Source organism: Periplaneta americana, unplaced genomic scaffold (assembly GCF_040183065.1).
Source record: "Periplaneta americana isolate PAMFEO1 unplaced genomic scaffold, P.americana_PAMFEO1_priV1 scaffold_20, whole genome shotgun sequence".
Lineage (NCBI taxonomy): Eukaryota > Metazoa > Arthropoda > Insecta > Blattodea > Blattidae > Periplaneta > Periplaneta americana.
In genome coordinates this window covers 2,745,068-2,761,641 of record NW_027185501.1, presented here as the reverse complement: position 1 = coordinate 2,761,641, position 16,574 = coordinate 2,745,068, and the positions used below count along the sequence as shown (strand labels likewise).

Below are 16,574 nucleotides of genomic sequence, written 5' to 3'. Positions count from 1 at the left end.
TTTGAAATTCCACAATCGTAGAATTCGGCCAACCTACGACGCTGATTCTCAACTCTTCGTCATTGTCAAAGCACTTCGAGCCAAGCCACGTCTTCATGTGCATGAAGAGATGGTAATCGCTAGGTACCAAATGTGGGCTATAGGGAGGGCGATCCAATACTTCCGAGTTGAACTTTCGGAGTTTGGTCACAGTACAACGTGCTGTATACGGCTGGGTGTTGTCATACAGGAAAATCACCCCAGAGCTCAACATTTGTTTTAAATGGCGCTTTTCAAGTTTGTTAATGTGTTACAGTAACGCTCAGCGTTAATTGTGGCATTCCTCTCCAAGAACTCCACTAGCAAAATTCCTTTTCTGTCCCAGAAGACAGTTGCCACAAGTTTCCTCGTGGAAAGTGTTTGACGACACTTTGTGGAATTTTTCAGGGAGTGAGTATGGCCCCACTGCATTGATTGAAGCTTTGTTTCTGCATTCACATACCGCACCCAAGTCTCATCTCCTTTCATAATCTGATCGAGAAAAGCATCACCTTCTCTTTCGTAATGCTCAAGAAAGGACAGTGCTGCTCCCATCGGCTGAGCCTTTTGTTCCTCAGAAAGGAGTTTAGGAACCCATCTGGCAGAAAGTTTCCAGTAGCCCAAATCTTCGGTAATCACTTTGTACACAAGAGTACGACTAATCTGTGGAAAATCCTCACTAAGCTCTGACATGGTAAACCTGCGGTTTACTCTAACCTTTTTGTCAACCAAAGAAATCAGATCTGCATTCACGATACTCGGTCGAGGTTCTCTCTTCATCATGGACATTGGTTCGCCCATTTTTGAACATACGGCACCATCCAATTTTTAACAGTCTCCCGACTTCCGCATTTCTCTTCTCTTCAAACTTTTTCCTACCTTATTTTTGCATAATGTAAAAATTAATTGAAACATTTAATTTTTACGTGGTTGAAGGTGATTTATATGATGGATTCTCTTGTTCCAGAGATGCCCTGGAATGTGCAGCTAAGCTTATACAAAGAGTGTTTTCTGTTATGAACATTAAGTAATCAGATATATACATACATTCGTATATATGGTCTCGCATCCACATTGAATAATCAAGACTACTATTTTTTGTTAGTAGTCAACATGTAGATACCTATTAATTTTGAGAAAAATTCGTTCCAGCACCGGGAATCGAACCCAGGACGTCTCAACTCTGCGTGCTGAGCGCTCTTTCCAACTGAGCTATGCTGGGACACGATGCACGGTGCCAGCCGAACTCTCCTCATTATATCATCAATGGCCTACTACCTGCAATTTAGACATATACCGGTAAGTCATATATGCAGGAGCACATATTTAAATGACTTTATGGCCAATTTTAACAAGCTTGTTAACATTGATATATACCTATACTCACATATGAAGTCTCGCAATCCTCAGATGTTCGAAAAAGGAGCGCGACACTTTAATCAAATCAGAACTGCAAATCACAGTCAACTTCAGTTACTCATGTAGGAAATTTTTACAATTTGTTTGAAACTATTACACTAGATAAAATATCTCAAAATACTTTAATTTAAGCTTAACTGCCAAAATGTACAATAAAATTGTTTTTAGTGCCGCTAACTGAATTTAATAATTTTTCAATTTTTTATGTGAAATATTGTTGACCACTTAGTCTCCCATATTTTCTTCAAAAATAGTTGGCAACCCTAGCACCAACACTATTTCTACCCAAGTCTGAAATCAGAGTGAAAAGTCCATGTGCTTGTGTAATACTCATACATGTTTTCCATCTATTAGGAATATTCACAGTTTGCTGTATCTTCAAATGATTCTTTGGACATTCTGTAATATTCTGTGAATTTGTCTGGATGCTGTTCTAACTCCACCAATAAAACACTACAAGCACCATGATTTTCAACGTTTTGAACCAATGAATCCGAAACCTATGCCTTTATCTTCGCATTCTTATTATTGACAATAGCAGAAGATCTCCATCTGATGACTCCACACTGAATGACTCATTAGATCAAATAACATGGCGTTATGTGTCACGCTCCATGTGCCATGCATCATGTTTCTTGCATCATCCGGTGTGTTAACATGCAGGGTCGAATCTAGCTACTTGACGCCTCTAGGCAGAGAAAAATATTTCTGCCCCTTATTTCGCCCTATATGCGTCATTTGGATCAAATGAAATAATTGATTCTGCGTCATTATTACTGTTTCTAATATCAGAAACGCCTGACTAAAATGAACCACACGCTGCACTATTTTCGGTAACTGCTCTTCACCACATTATTACACTCTGATGTACCTGGACTCGAACTGGAACAAGCTGGCTATGTTTGTTTTTTAAATAACACATATTTTTGCACTTTTTCTCACCATTTCCTCTCTTTTTATTGCCTTGTCTTTCTCGAGTTTCCGGTATTGTTGTTTAGTCAACTGTCCGAAGACAGGTCTGGAACCCACAAGTGACACCATCAAGGCATCACTCATAAGGCAACTAGGCCAGGAGATAATGGGGTAGGGTGACCAGTTCCTTTCCTCCTCCATTGCATACAACGCTAACTAGCTACATATTACACTAATGAGATTTTAGATGCAGTTCATCCTCTGACACATATCGTCAAATGAGATGTACTGTCTGGTAATAGATTTACATATCAGCCAGAACCTCAATAAGAGGTGTTTCTAGTATTGAGAACCACTGAGATTTTTCCGACTTTCACTCATTATAATGAATATTAAAATATAAATCACCTAGGTACAAAACAACTGCACCCTTTACCGTTTGAAATTAAACTGAACTCCCAAGCGTCCGGCTGATACAATGACTGGCGGTATTTTCTTTGAATTTAAGTCTGAATGGGGATTGCTGAGTGTTGATACTGGCTACTCTTATGACAGAGTTAGCGGCGTTCTCATCAGTTCATCACAAAGCTTGTGATTGCGAGCAACGAGATTTGCCTTCCTAACATATCATAATATAATACCATAAGTTCTTTAATGTTATTATGTGACACTCTCACAGTGAGAGGGCATAACACTTTTTCTGTGCGTTTTCTGACCATTAGTTAATGGAGAAAATGGTGTTAAAAGATAGAGAGAAAGACTCTGCGCTACACTACTACATTTCCAGAAAACTTTAATTTTTCTCTCTGAGTAAAGAACACGTCTGCTTGTCATGTGGTTCTGAAAATGGGTAGATTTCCTGCTTTTGTTGTGTTTATTTAATTTGTGGGATAACGTAATAGTGTATTTGTGTATTACGCTGTGCTAAGTAGGCCTCCTTGAACTTATATTTTTGTAGTGAGTTATAGCGAGGCAATTACCACTTTGGCATCTTCCGAGTGCACAGGTAATGTGTCAGAAGTCTACAGGTAGGTGTTCTTATTTTCTACCAATATATAAAAGGTTAAGTAACACCATAAAACACTATTTTTAAAAATGAAGAGAGCCTGAAAATTCATATCCACATCTTGCCAATTGGACGTACTTGATGCTAGAAAAATTTGAGCTTTAATTGAGTGTAATCAGTGCAGTGCTTGACAAGGTCAGGAGAATTGAAGGAATTCTCTTAATATGGTAACAGGCATTGTGATGGATGAACATTACAGTACAATGTTGAGAACAATGTATACGGTAAACTGTAGAAAGAACTGTTTATAATAGCATTTGGACTTTGCTCTGTGTTATGGATGAACATTGCTACGTCTTTTAGCTAAAAATTTCCCGAAGATCTGGCATTCATCCTCTTCATGTTGCCTTGCTGCAGATGCCATCAGAATTTCAAATATGCCATATTGAGCCTCTATTCCTCGATTCTTCGCTTTTTAGACATGAAGGGCGGATATAAGGCGTATTGTCTTTATTATTGTTCTTTCTGTTTCTTTTTTAGAAGCAATGGAAACCAGGAAAGTTCGAGGGGTCCACTCTGTATTATTCTATCTGTGGCATTTGAAGAGTCAACTTTAAAAAAAAAACTTTTATTCATTTGGAACAACTGGATAATGCATACCATACAGCAGTGCCAAATATGCTCGCCATTGGGGCTCATGACAGGAAGAACTTGGCTCTGAGATCAAACTGCGCATGCACAGACTTCTCTTGTAGTGTCACCGTGATCCTTATCTGGATTTATTTTCGCGTGTACATTCCTAATCAAATGAAGTTCCCTTTGTACTCCAGTTACACATCTTGTATATACGAAGATTAGGTTTGGTTAGTTTAGGTTTTTATTAACCCATTAACGCCCAAATTATTTTTATTAAAAAAAAACGAAAATAATATATCTATTTCATAAATTTCATCCATAAGATGCCAAGAATATGTTTTGTTTATTCTGCCGTGCACCAAGTAGCTGAAAATCACCCGGTCTATAAATAGACCGCTGGGCACTTATGATATCTGCGTATTCATTTGCAATAAAGTAAATATATTTTTTTGTGTATTTAATGTAGTATAACCAGAAACATTTACACCAATATAAATAAATTTATTTATGACATTTTAGTATTTAATGCAACAATACAATGCTGCAGCAATAATGAAACATTTATTTTCGGAATGTCTGTCTTTACCGAGTGTGGTAAGGCTCAAAGCATTTTTGACAGAGGGTTTAATCACACTTCTTGCGGAATGTTACTGGTCTGCATTTACACCATTCCATCTGGCAGTGTTTCTGAGAGGGTCGTTTTGCCATGAAATGACCTCTACTATCTATCCTCATACCAAATTTCACTCATCGAGGTGATGGAATAGGGCACTCCATTCTCTTGCAGTTCGAAAACATCTAGAGATATTGAATTCAAGTAGGTCCAGGGAGTCTCGTCCATGTATTTCTCTGTAGACAATCCAACCATTTACTATAGCCATATCCAGCATTCTGACAAAGAGATCTCAGTACCACTTTTTTCCATGAATTGAAGTGGCATATTTCCCTGCTAACCAATCATGCTGGTCCACTCCACCCATGTACTTACCGTATTTCTTGAGATTTTTCCGGAGTTTTCTCTCAACCCAATATAAGCAAATGCTGGGTAACTTTCGGTGCTGGACCCCGGACTCATTTCACTGGCATTATTATCTTCATCTCAAACAGACGCTAAATAACCTAAGATGTTGATAAAGTGTCATAAAATAACCTACTAAAAAAATATGACCTGTTGTTGCTGCACACTTATATTCTGTCTTATATTTCTGTCCCACCTGCTTGCAGAAGCCCCTACATCAAAGTTTGATCCTACAGGTACACATCTGTTGTCATCCCACTTCACGAACAGAATTTCACTATTAGTGTCAAATGTATAATCGCAGGACTCTCGTACTGCATTCTGTAGTAATTTCGTATCCTGAAGAGTAAAGGCATCCATTCTGTTTTCTCTCACAGTTTCTGTAATCCGGAAACCAAGATCCTGAAGGTGGAGCAAAAGGTCTCTACTTATAAAAAAAATTATCAAATTATGTGTCGTGAGCATGAGGATGTACAATGCAATCGAGCACATTCAGCACAACTCTGCTGCCTAAGACAAAGTCGTGCCTATTATTGACGTCATTTCAGCTGTGTCCTTACCAGAGATTTTTTACACAGGGAATAGAAAACCTCAATGTGATGTTGGCCACAGAAGAAATTAGTCAAAAGTGATACCATCTGACATAATATTACGAAAGAAAACGAAGCAATATGTCGTAAAAAAGTAAATCCTTGGTGCTACAGCCCATGAAGGGCTAAGACCGACCAGCCGGCTACTGACCTCACGTCCACGTGCCGAAGCAGAGGTGGACGATCATCCAATCAGAATAGAAGTATCGTGTGGTTAGCACGATGATCCTCCCAGCCGTTGTAGCTAGTTTGTCAAACCGGATTTTTGCTACCTATCGTAGCTCCCTAAGTGCATCACGATGCTGGGTGGGCACTGGTCCCATACACTGGCCGAAATTTCATGACAAAATTTCTTCCCCCATGAGGACTCGAACCACGTTCATTCCGTAACGCGAGTCCTAGACAGGATGCCTTAGACCATGATGCCACAGCACAGGACAGCAATATATCGTACCATCACAATATTGAATTTTTCTGTTTACTGTTATAATATGTTGGTGAAAATAGGATGCATGGTTTTCTTTATTGGTCGAGAAATATTGTTGCATATTTTATAGACCTCTGTACTTCGAAGAAAGAAGGAATATATCCATTGTTCAAAAATGTATACACTGCAGACGTACACCGTATCACATTTATTTCCAATTTAGGGCATACAATAACATGTTCTGGGGATCGAATAGGTGCTAATCATCTTTCAGATGCTAATCTACTTGCAATAGCACAGTCCTACTGCCGACAGTCACTTGCTGATATCAACCGTTGTGGTACAGAATGCAATGACACACCTTTCTCCACTATTATTTTCACGTGATATAATAAGTGCCCAGCGGTCTATTTATAGACCGCAGCCGTTTCAGTTCATATTGCTCCAATCATTTTACATAAATTTGTGTTTTTCTTTTGTGATGCAATAGTAATAACCTTGACACTACTAAATCACAAATCAATAACAATATCGACACATTATAATACGGAAAATTAATTATATTCCTTACACAGAGCGACATTATTTTATACCTAAATAATTCGAACTAAGATACCTTAATGAATTCTTATTTTTGAAGGAGGATAAAATGTTGGCAAGTTTAGTTAACATCTTACATGATATATTTATGATGATCATTAATATTGAATCAGTGGGGCGCCAATAAAAAAATCTAATGTAGTCGAGTGTGCAAGGGTCAATAAATAGACCATTGGGCGTTAATGGATTAATCAAGTCCGCGCATGCATAGTTTGATCTCAAAGTAAGCTCTTTCTGTCGTGAGCTGCATGTGTCATTAGTGACCAGGCCATACTAAACCATGTGAAACAAAAGAGAATCGAAATGTTGCTAGTAAAATTGGTGATGATATTCTTTAACACTAAATCCCTGCACTTTTAAGTGCAAGATCTATGGAGTATAATGACGACTTTTTTAATACACTAAAAGAAGATATCATAACACTTTAACACGGCGAAATTAATGAGAAATATGATGTGGTCCAGGGAATATCGTTCAAATCAACAGTGTGTGTAACTGACATTAATACATTATCTCCTCGTCAAACCCCAGCCAACCTTATCACTGGCAAAGTGTGTAATTAACACTAATGTACTTATCTCCTTATCTAAACTTGTTGCTACAGTCAATTTTATATCATGGAGTGCAGTTTGGTGGTTCCTTTGAACACCCCCTTACAGATTTATGACTTTCTACACAAACACCTCTGACCAGTCCATCGCCCCAACATGGCAAAGTTGCCACAATCTTGGCGACCTTCGAAATGAGAGGATTAGTGGCCGTCATCCTCATCTGGACACCACGTGTTTTGAAAAAAAAAGCAACGTAATATCACGAGCTAACCGCTCAATGAATACTACAGAATACACTCTCAATTATAATTTCATGTTAACTGATGGGATTCTTGGAATTCAGAAAATCTTTGGCAACTCTGCCTCCACGTGGATTTGACAGGATCCTGTCAATTCTTCTGAACGAGGGTTGTGATTGGTTACTAACAGGCAAAGACAAGATTTTCATCACAGTAAGAACACATTTATTTATGACAACGAATTAGTAGGGGGCAGAAGAAGGTCTGTCGGCAAAGTCCTTTCTACGAAACTGCACTCCATGGACTATAATAGTGAAGCTCTCTCTGAGTAATGTTGAGAATGAGGGAATGAATGAGAAAAAAATAAATTTCTCCTCGTAATGACGTCATGCCCTTATGTTGGCAACATTGTATACTTGATTATCATTGCAATGCCACGTTGAAAGCTGCGGTACCTAATTCTCCAGTTTAGTGATTTATTTTTTTCTGTGGTGCTTTAAAATTATTCAATCCGTTATTTGAGAAACTACACATGTTCCTTTCTGCTAGTTTTGAGAAAAGTGAATAAAACTGTCAGCTATATATGATTTGCAGTATTCTTGACATTCTTAAGAAGCTTACCTTGTAATATGAAGGCGCAATGGGGCCCGAAATGTCCAGTGCATGTGTGATTTCTCAAATGAAATATTAGTAGCAAAAAAATCTGTATATTTTGCTTTAAGTACAATACAGTGTTGTTAAATTACATTTATATGTCATAATTGAATTATATATTTAAAATTTTCCTTTACAATGCAAAAATGAAAGGCAAAATTGTATACTTTTTGTAGCTACAAACATTCATATATTAAAGCTCTTCAGGTGCTGTAAAATATTTTGATTTCATCCTCATTGGGAAAATACTTTGTAACTTTTTTACATAATTTCCAACACAACATATTTTACATTAGCATATGAATAATTTTGCAACCAGCATACATGTGCTTAATTTTGTCATTATCCCAGTGAATGTACGCATGTTACTTTAATTTACGGTATATTATGTTATCTCAAAACCCGAAATCCATCAAAACCAGTTTCAAATAGGCCTGTAAAGACTAGTTTAAGCAAACAAAGGCATAAACAAAAAGCGTATATGCAAAGCGAGTTTTCGTAAGGTCTACCCCAGCTCTGGGCACAACAGGGAATTGAAACGGAACTCTGAAACCCCCACCCATGTCTTTTTCGCTTACACTGCCTTATAAACAAACACACAAAAGGCTCTATGCATCGTGATGGATTGCAGGTAACCAGCGAGAGCTGAAAGTTTGTAAAAACTGTGATGCCTGCCTTATACAATCTGTCACTCAGTAATGCTTACCTTCCTGTCTAATCGTCTCAGCCAGGGAAGGTGGAGTGGGGAGTTAAGGGGAAATCGGCAGTGACTCGAATGAGTTACTAGTGCCCAGGCCTGGTCTAGCCTAAACAAACCAAACCGAACCTGTCACTGATTCTAGATCTTACGAAAACTCGCTTTTTATCTATGTACATTTGTTTAAGCAGGTCTGCCAAGTTAGCTCTGTGGCAGCACGTCTGCCTCCAGACTAGCCGGTGGGTTCGATTCCCAGTGGGATCAGAGATTTTCATGTAAAATTTGTGGTGGTGCAGAACTTCTAACCACTAAATTGTGCACCAATATGCCTGGGTTAAATCCCAAATCTCTCTGCAGTGCATATGAAGAGACGGCATATGTCACTGTTGATAGTGATTAGACCATTGGATGAGGACGTTAAGCCTGGTGGCCCCCTTGTTGCTATTCGACAGGAGTAGGCTATGTGCCGGCACCATATTTCCCCTTCTCTCTTCCTCTTCATTATCATCCTCACCCATTCCCTACACTACACTTACACGAACACTTACACATACACTCACCCTAGTACACGACATAACTCTTCACATGATACACATCATGTACAGCGTGGTCTGCCGAAGTGGTGTACAATTCAAAATGGATCATAGTCCTGCCATCTATCCGATATATGCGGAATCTGAATCACGCAAGTGCACAGTGGGCCAGACTGAATAAAAAATGGGACAAAATTGAAAAAATGAACTTTTTTTACAATACTTTTGACAGTGTATATTCATAGTAGGGATCCTGGTGAGCACTAAACTCATTCGTCTGGCTGTATGATCTAACAGACTCTGTAACTTCACTTCTGCACTTATTTCTGTCAGAGTAATATCACATGGATAGCAATGCAGCTTTGCTTCTCGAACTTCATTGTACGCTGGATATAAATCTACATTTCTACATTTTCTTGTAGTCTCAATAAAGTGTACTGGTACTTAGATAATTTCGTACCCATTATCAGGGCTAAAACGTCATCACCACTATATTTTGCAACATTTTTTGCAGGAACCACTATGCTCGTTATATGCAGTTGGAATTTTTGCCACACGGGTTGGTGTACTTACAGCATTTTCCATTAGTTTAGCTGCTTCTCTTTACCAGAAGCCTTCATACTTATCCGAGTAGCAAGAACAAGCGCAGCAGGATCAGCAGCTTCTCTGAGATGTTCAGTTTTCCTCCTCTTGGTCTTCTTAGATGATTCAGAGAACAATTTTCTTGGATGAGCAGAATGACTATACAACTATGAACATCCAGCCACATGTTCAACATGAAATTTATTACAGGGGGCAGGTTAAATTCTTGATCCAGTGAACTGCCAATTTTTCTTCCTATTTATTTTTCATTCTGTAGCAATACTGCTATCTTTTATTCTAATTACTGCAGAATGAACTATTTTTTTTCTTTAGTTCTGAAGAAAAATCTTGTTGACAATTTTCACGTTATCCTAATTATGAAATAACAAACTCATGAACAGCTGTCTTATCATTATTATTTGCAGCAAGGCTTCCATGATTTTACAGTGTAAAAAACAGCAGTGGAATAGTAATTAATACGAGAGGGATCCAGGAAATAACGACCGTTTTGTTGTAATAATTAAAAAAATATATATTTATTTGAAAAAACAAAGTCTGTTACATAACTGAAGCTTCCTTTACTTCTCTACATAATCACCACCTACATTTAAACATTTGTCGTATCTGTTCACTAGCTTTAGAATTCCTGTGTTATACTCCTATGCCACCAGTTCATTAAGCCAGGTGTTCACTGTCTTCTTCAACTCTTCATCACTTCCAAAACGCGTACCACCCAGAAAGTCTTTCAGCTTAGTGAAAAGGTGAAAATCGCTAGGAGCAAGGTCTGGACTATAGGGCAGATGATCAAAGATTTCCCAACCGAATTGATCCAGCAATTCTCGAGTTGAAGCAGCAGTGTGCGGGCGGGCGTTGTCGTGAAGAAGCACAACTCCTCTCGAAAGCATTCCTCGCCTCTTGTTTTGGATGGCTCGCAGTAGTTTTCGTAAAGTCTCACAATAACGATTTGCATTCATCGTAGTGCCTTTTGGCATGAAATCCAGCAAAAGAACACCTTTGCGATCCCAAAAGACAGTAGCCATGACTTTTTGTGTTTAGAGAGTCTGTTTGAATTTTTTCGGTTTCTTGGGTGATGAGGGATGATGCCATTGACGTGATTGGCGCTTGGTCTCTGGGGTGTTGTCAGACACCCAGGTCTCATCACCAGTCACAATTTGATCAAGAAAGGCGTCTCCATCTGTGTGATATCGCATCAAGAATGTCAATGCTGAGGCCATTCTCTGAGTTTTGTGTTGGTCACTCAGTTGCTGTGGAACCCATCGTGCACAGATTTTGTGGTAGCCAAGATGTTGTGACACAATTTCACCAAGCAAAGAACGAGAAATGTCAGGAAAGGCAATATGCAATTCGTCGAGTGATGTGCGCCTGTCTTGCAAGATTCTGTCGTTCACTTTAGTCTTCAGATCTTCTGTGATGAGTGATGGGCGTCCGGGTCGAGTTTCATCGTGGACATTTGTTCGCCCATTGTTGAACATTTCGCACCATTTTCTCACATTTCTTTCACTCATTACAGTATCACCATACACTTCTTTCAATTGCCGGTAAATTTCTGCAGGTTTCAAATGTCGGGCATGCAAAAATCGAATCACACTCCTCACCTCACAATCGGCGGGATTATCAATCGCGTCGTTCATTTTGAAGTAACACAAAATGCACAATGGCGACTTGTTGCAACCAGTACTCACAACATTATGAGAACACATGTTAAGGAAGCCAGTTGACCTTCAAACAAGGAAGGGGAGTCAGCTGCGCGGCGGGTATGCGCGAACGGTCGTTATTTCCTGGATCCCCCTCGTAATACTGTACGTAGGTATCTGAATTTTCGCATATTAATCAGAAAAGTGCAAGTAGCTGCAGCTGAATACGACTTTTCTGCAATCTATAGGATCTGTTTAAACCATCGACACAAAAGTTTTCGTAACATCGAGTGACACGCACTTTATAACCCTCTTTAAATATTGAAAACTAAAATATATTAGCTTAAATTGCATTCCTCCAAGTTATCACAAATATTTACACTCTATATAAACCAATTCAAAATTACATGTATTCCTAATAAAACCTACCCTTTGTTCTAACATTCTCAGCCATTGTTATTTCCTTATTCACGAATATGATCACGTAACACACACCACTGTCTGAAGCGCACGGCCTAGGACTGACTGGTGCGCTATCGCCTTGGTTGCAATGGGAGATATTAATAATTTTGAGTTGTTATTTATCACTCGACAATTCCGAGTTCTAACTCGCATGTGTATTAATAAACATACTTATCTCTCAATCAGTCTGGCACTGACCTTTGATCCTTGAGTTACAACTCTCGATGACGCAACAGACGAGAGACAAGTCACTATTCCATATTAATGAACGTTACTACTCACTCATATAATTGACTTTATACTATCAACTTTCTGAGTTAACTGAATAGGTGACTCAAAGCGGTTGAGTAAAGTTAAAAAATCGTAATGACGAGGTATATTATTGTTGTATAACGCAGAAGAAAAGGTATAAACATCGTAGACAAGCTTGTAAACATAGTTACAAACATCTGTACAAATTTAAGAAGGAGAACGTACAGTGACTAGCGCGGAATTTCTTGCAAGATTCAAATGGCAGAAGAGGAAGAGCTCTCGATAATGAAATGAAAATGAGCATTTTCTTACTATTTGTGGGCGATCCAGGTTTTCAAATGGGCGTTCAAGAGGATATGGATATTCCCCATGGTACCATGTCACTTTTCATTTCATTGTATTCCATAGATCTTGTGTTAGCATTAAAGCTTCAAGATACGAAACAAGAGTTAAACAATTTTTTTGTGAGATGAAGTGAGGCCGAGGATTCGCTATAGTTTATTTGGCATTTGCCTTACGTTTGGGGAAACCTCGGAAAAAAAAAAACTCAACCAGGTAATCAGTCCAAGGAAAAATCTAACCCAAGCCCGAGTGCAGTTCCTGATCAGCAGCTAGCGAGTTTGCCGACTAACGTAAGTTACCCTGGAGTAGGTTATTTTACGACGCTGTATCAACATCTCAGGTTATTTAGCGTCTGAATGAGATGAGATGTGATAATGCCAGTGAAATGAGTCCGGGGTCCAGCATCGAATGTTACCCAGCTTTTGCTCAAATTTGGGTTGAGGGAAAACCTCGGAAAAAACCTCAACTAGGTAACTTACCCTGACCAAGATTCGAACCCGGGCCACCTGGTTTCGCGGCCAGACGCACTAGCCATTACTCCACAGGTGTGAACTCAGTGAAAGAGTGTAGACCTACTCACAATGTACAAATTTTGGAATATCTTTTTACATGATGTCCTTCTATGTACCCTAGTCATTATCCTTATAGCTTTCTTTTATAAAACAAATTCTAACTGCTGGGAAGTTGCAGATTCTTTGAAATTAAAAGCATTTATTTGCTTTCAATTTCCAACAACTGTCCAAGAGTTACAGAATGCAAAAAGGAAGTATTCATTTCCTGACGTCATTGAAGCTGTGAATTATACCAATATTTTTATTTAAAAAAATCAACATGCCGATGAGTATTTTAGCAAAACAAAAAGGTATTGCGAGCTTTAATGTACGAGCTACCTGCAATGTCAAGGAAGAATTCACAAGCGTGGATAATTATTTCTATATTAGGCCTATATGGAGAAATTCGGATGTTTCTAGAGTAATGATTGGCAATAATGCCAATGCACTTCTTCTAGGTGATATGGGCTATGGAATTATGTGGTTCCAAGGCAGAACATGATATTTAAATTTTTGTTGAAAATGAGATTTTGTGATAATGTGTGCATCCTGCTGGTATCTTTATTGTGGCAAAAGATAACATGTATATCTCTATTATTTTTTTGTCTAATCCATTGTTATGAAACACAATTCCTACGATTTTATAAGGTTATTCAAATTATATCTGTACATGCTCGCTCTTGAAAAGTGAAAGAAATGACATAGAGGCCTAACACATTTTGCCTTGGAGCCACAGAATTGCTCCTTGGCTTATTACTTTACCATCACTCCACAGCAAAGAGCCTACAATAAATATATACCGGTAACGAAAGAACGTGCGATTATAGAGGTGTTTCGGCCAAGTGAAGCAACAATTTCCAATTTTCCGTAGCAAAATAAGAGTTACAATGGAAATTGTCTTTGATCATATTGTGCTGCCTTATATTGCACGATGTAACTAAACACCTATTTGAAGATTATGAAGTTTCATTACTGTAGGACGAAGTGAAGGAAGATAGAGTAGAATTACCGAACAGGTTGTATCACTCAGACGAGTCATTAGACATGAAATACTAAAAATATACAGCGTATACATATAGGTAAGTTTATCATCACATTATATTGTTACACATTCATAAGATTTTTTTTTTTTTTTTTTTTTTTTTTTTTTTGTGAAGAGGAAAAGACTTCCTATTTCTCATTTCCGGTAACTGATTTAGTGAATAATATGTGGTGTTGTTTCAAAATATTAACAAATGAAGTTTGAAACTGCACACTTTCCTCCTCTATGATAGAAACAAAAGTATATTTACAAATCGAATGTGAGGAAGACTTCCCTCTGCAAGGAGCTCTAGTCTAAACATTGATAACTTGCACAGCTATGTCTAGGCGATAAAATGCGAGTAACAACTCAGAGTCACGAGTGAGATATGTCCAGGAGGGGAAAATATTTATTAATATGAAATTCAGACTAATCACTCACTCGACCCTTTACCACTCACTGAGTTGTCCGATACATCTCACTCACTCTCAAGCAGTTTTATTAATATCTACCATTAGCTCTCTTTCAAGGCTGTAGCCACAGCTGTTAAAACATGTTGAATAGGAGATAGGAAGAAATTCAGAGTCGGTTTCCAAATGAGATGGGACTTCTTGTGGACAAACCTAAACCAGGAGAGAGTGGAACCTCAAACAACGGAATACTCCTAGAAGATTCTTCTCAAATCCCGAATTAACATATTCATCACTGGGATAGATAAAGACTTAATTATACGTTTTGCAGTTGTTCTTCGAGTAATTTCTAACGGAAGAATATTAAAATTGATTCTTTGGATCAATATACGCTAGAAAATGCAAAATTGTTCATTCAGAAGTATCCCTAGTTTAACCTCCCAGCTAGCATACACAAAATTCTCATCCATGAGTCTCAGATTATTAACTCAGCTCTGCTTCCAATTTCACAGTTATCTGAGGAGGTTCAGGAGGCTCATAATAAAGATATCAAAATATATCGAGAGCCCCACACAAGGAAAAGTACTCGTAAAAATACAATGACAGATTTAGTCAACAACCTTCTCATATCTTCCGATCTTCTCATTTCAAATATCAAGAAAGTCACATAAAAAATACAAAACTTCCTTGTGGAAGGAAGGATTACAACTATTGAAAGACTCTAGTGAGGAAGAAGAAGAAAGTGCCATTCATGAAGAAAATGTCAGTAATGAAAATGTAATGATGAGGAATCAGATATTGAATAAAAAACTATTATGTTGTGAAAGTGCTTTTAACTTAAAGAAAAAGTGAAAACTATTGAATAACTATTGATTTTATGCATCCAAGAAAACAATAGAGACATAAAATAATTTTGTCCGATTTTGGGTCGATTCTGGCCCACTGTGAAGTGAAGTGAGTAGGCATTAGATACACGCACACATTTAAGCTAGTTTTTACTAGATGAAACTGGTTTTGACGGATTTCGGGTTTTAACGGTATTACTGGTAACATATAAATTTTCAAATTAACATACACATACAGCCTACACAGCATAGATTTACCTCTAATAAATATGGTTTCTTTGCAGGTAGATGAATGAAAGTTATTTAGAATCATATATTGATTTCCTGCTGCCTCTAACTTTTTGCTTTCATTGCCAGACTCTTTCAACCTTCCCTTCTTAATGACTGGTTCAGGAATTTGAAACAATATATTATACGCAAGTACCTAGTTATACTCGCTAAGCTATAACACCAAATACAGCAGACCAGCTGTTACAATATGTTGAAGGAGGGCAATGCACATGAAAATCATTGCTACTTGACACATTTGTAAGGAAACTGGCGTGGTTAACTGGGTTGTGACGTCATTGAAGCCATTTGATGCTCATACATCACTTCTACTTGAGATACGCTACTAGTTAGACGTGTGCAAGTGGTTCTATATTTTTGTGTAATAGTTTGTAGTCGAGAAGTGTCTAGATTCAGTGACAGTGTTTCAGTGTTTTTATTAAGCCTTTTTTTTCACGCTTTCATATTATTTATTCTTTGTTCGATAATCTAGAGCCCCTTCGGGGGTCTCTTACTACTCATACATGGAAAACATTCCGGAAATCATGGAGGAAGCTCTGCCCATTACATCATTTCCGATTGAGCAACAATCACTGACCAGTACCAAGCCCCTTTCATCACTTAGATCTAACGAAAACCAGGATAGGTCTGATATAATGAAACCTCAGTTATCTTATCAATATATATTTTCAGATTCTGGACCCTTCTTTGTCACTATTAGAAGCAAGACTGCGAACATCAATAAGATGCATCCGATGAAGTTCGGTAAATGGCTATGCACTAATAATTATGACGTTTTGCAAATTTTCAAGTCAGGATTTAATCAACTTGAAATACACTTTACTTCAGCCGACCAGGCTAACAAATTCCTTGATTCTGATTTCGAC

At 38.0% G+C, this 16,574-nt stretch overlaps 1 long non-coding RNA gene across 2 annotated transcripts in view; it reads left to right on the top strand.

The window, feature by feature from the left end:
* Positions 1-207: 207 nt before the first annotated feature.
* Positions 208-16,574, top strand: part of LOC138693732 (uncharacterized) — a 34,718-nt gene continuing 18,351 nt past the window's right edge. Inside the window, exons 1-2 of one of the 2 annotated variants that reach the window (XR_011330421.1) lie at positions 208-1,317; positions 3,896-8,290. This is a non-coding gene — a long non-coding RNA (uncharacterized lncRNA). Of the gene's footprint in view, positions 1,318-3,895; positions 8,291-16,574 lie in introns of those variants that run through there. The other variant, XR_011330420.1, reaches the window with a different exon arrangement.